Below are 3,180 nucleotides of genomic sequence, written 5' to 3' on the forward strand. Positions count from 1 at the left end.
ACCTTGAAGATGTTCCCCTTCTTCAAGTCTTGTATCTCTACCTCTCCATGCGGTGCAACCGAGATAATTTCATAGGGACCTTCCCACTTGGTTCTCAATTTGCCGGGAAAGAGTTTTAACCTAGAGTTGAAAAGCCAAGCTTTTTGACAAGGTTCTAAGGACTTCTTCACAATATGCTTATCATGGAAGGCTTTGGTTCTTTCTTTGTAGAGCTTGGCATTATCATAAGCATTGTGCCTTAGCTCTTCCAATTCACTCAATTGAAGTAGCCTATTCTCTCCGGCTTTGGCTAGGTCAAAATTGAGCTTTTTAACTGCCCAAAAGGCTTTGTGTTCTAACTCAACTGGAAGATGGCAAGGCTTCCCATAAACAATTCTATAAGGGGAAATGCCAATGGGAGTCTTATATGCCGTACGATAAGCCCACAAAGCATCATTTAGCTTTCTTGACCAATCTTTCCGGGTGGGGTTAACCGTTTTCTCAAGGATATGCTTAATTTCACGGTTAGACACTTCAACTTGTCCACTTGTTTGAGGATGGTAGGGAGTGGCTACTTTGTGAGTGACGGAGTACTTAAGAAATAATTGCCTCAAGAAATGATTGCAAAAATGCTTTCCTCCATCACTTATCATAGCCCTTGGCATACCAAAACGAGCAAAGATATTGGATTTAATGAATTGAATGACCACGGAGTGATCATTTGTTTTGGTAGCACAAGCCTCAACCCACTTAGAAACATAATCAACGGCAAGAAGAATGTATTGATAACCATATGACATAGGAAATGGACCCATGAAATCAATGCCCCAAATATAAAAAATTTCAACAACCAATATATTGGTTAATGGCATCATATCTCTTTTAGACATTGTTCCCATCTTTTGACACCTCTCACACGACTTGCAAAAGTTGTAGGCATCTCTATGAATAGTGGGCTAAAAGAGCCCACTTTGAAGAACCTTTAGGGCGGTCTCCTTTGCACTAAAATGCCCACTGTTACTCAAGAATTGACTCTAGAGGAGGGGTGAATAGAGTCAATGGCCAATTTTCGTAAATTATTGAAATACAATTTCTAATCAACAGTATAACCAATTATGCAATAAACAAGATATGAAAGTAATCAATTTAGCACAATTGTAAATGAGATAAGGGAAGAGAGATTGCAAACAACAACACAGCGATTTTTATGAGGTTCGGAAACTCCTACTCCTCGGCTCAAGATCCCTCTTGAGACTTCCCAAATTCCTTAGAGCTTCTCCTTAATGGTGGAGAGCAAACCTTCAATTGAAGCAAGACCTTGCTTCTCTTTCTTGCTAGGAGAACACCCTTCTCCTAGGCTTTCTTTTGGGTCACACCAACCCTTTACAGTATCCTTGTTAAGAGACCACCTCTCTTAGTTTTACATAGGCCACACCAGCCCTTATAATTTCTTTACTACGAGAAACTTTTCCTTTTAGGCTTACAGCAGATTTGTAGATAGAATTTGTAGTACAAGAAATCCTCTCAAGAACTGATACAAATCAAACCTCACAATAGAGTATATATGAAATCAAGTGAAGCTCAAACTCTAAGTATGAAATGTATGAGAGATGATAAGGAAAATGCAGAACAAAAGCTCTGATGAAATACTAGAACAAAAGTTCAGCAAAGGCTTACTAAATGCTCTCTGAAGTTCACTCTGGTTCAGCTATGGAAGCTTCTATATGAGATGAAGATTGATGTCTAAACAGAGGCTCTATGAGTGAGTAAAACCATAACAAAAGCTCTGTATTAAGATAGAGCCAAAAGCTCTCTTTGATGCACTTGAATGAATGTTCTTGAATGCTCTCTCAAGTAGTATAATAGAGCAAAAACTCTTTGAAGATTAAAATAAGAGCAAAAGCCCTGTTAATCTTTTCTGGAATCTCTCAAGATAGAATAAGAGTGAAATGAGAGAGATGAAGAGAAGATTGAGAACAAAAGCTCTGATTGCAATGTAATTTAATGTCTCTTAAAAATGGTGTATTTTTGTAGACAAGCCCTCTGTATATATATAGAAATTCGTAGCTCAATATAGCTGTTAGAAGTGGTTAGTGGAATTAAATGCAGAAAAAATGCCGTTGTAATTCAAAACCCTCAAAGGAGCCGGCTCTTTGCAAAAGTGGAGGCGGCTCAATTTCAAATGGAGGCGGCTCCATTAGAAAAGTGGAGCAGGCTCTTTTTCTGAAAAGGAGATGGCTCAATGGAAAAGTGGAGCCTTCTCTAGATTTTTAGAGCCTTCTCTACTTTCGTAGAGCCTTCTCTACTTTTTGGTAGAGCCCTCTCTAGTTTTTCATTGAGCCTTCTCTACTTTTCTGAGCCGTCTCTAAATTTTTAGAGCCTTCTCTAGTCTTTGAGAGAGCTGGCTCTATTTCTTATAGAGGCTGCTCTTGCTTCATGAAGGCTGCTGCTAAATTGGACAGAAAAAAGTGCATGACTTCAAATAGACATAACTCAGTCCATACAACTCCAAATAAGGTGAAATTTGAGACTATATTTATTGTCTTGAAGTCAGCTATCTAAAGCCACCGGCCTTGCTCAAAAATTCCAACCATAGAAAAAGTTATGGCTGTTTAAGTGCAACCTGGTCAGAATTTTCGCAGAGCAGAATCAGGCATTTTGTGAAGCTTATATCTCAGTCATTTTTAATCCAATTTAGGTGAAATTTGAGTCTAAACTCAAGGGCTCGAAGTCAGCTTTCCAATGCCACTGGCCTTGTGTAAAAATTCCAACTACACAAATAGTTATAGCAGTTTTAGTACAAGCTGGTCTGAAATTTTCTAAGCTGAAAATAGCTTCTTTTGAGATATCCATCTTTCTAGCACCTAAGACTTTGATGAATGATTCAATTAAGTTCAAGGCCTATTTCTAAGAGTCTTGGGACATATGAAGATGATAAATTTCAAGTGCATTGTGTCCAAGAGTTATTTACCAAGTTTTGGCAACAAAGGCTTTAAAGACGAAAAATTAATTCAATGCCTTTTCCTTTTCTTTTTAGAGACCAAAATAAATATAATGATTAATGTGCATGGTCCTAGAATTTCTAGCTTAAAAAATAAGTTCTTTCAAAGCTTATCAAACTTGAACTAACTCTTTCTTAGCAAAGATTTCATATGACAATATATATAAATGAAGTTCCTAGTCTATTGCTAATGGTCATAG

Source organism: Cornus florida, unplaced genomic scaffold (assembly GCF_030987335.1).
Source record: "Cornus florida cultivar Cherokee Brave unplaced genomic scaffold, ASM3098733v1 CherokeeBrave_3.0.0_Hap2_Chr08, whole genome shotgun sequence".
Taxonomy (NCBI): domain Eukaryota; kingdom Viridiplantae; phylum Streptophyta; class Magnoliopsida; order Cornales; family Cornaceae; genus Cornus; species Cornus florida.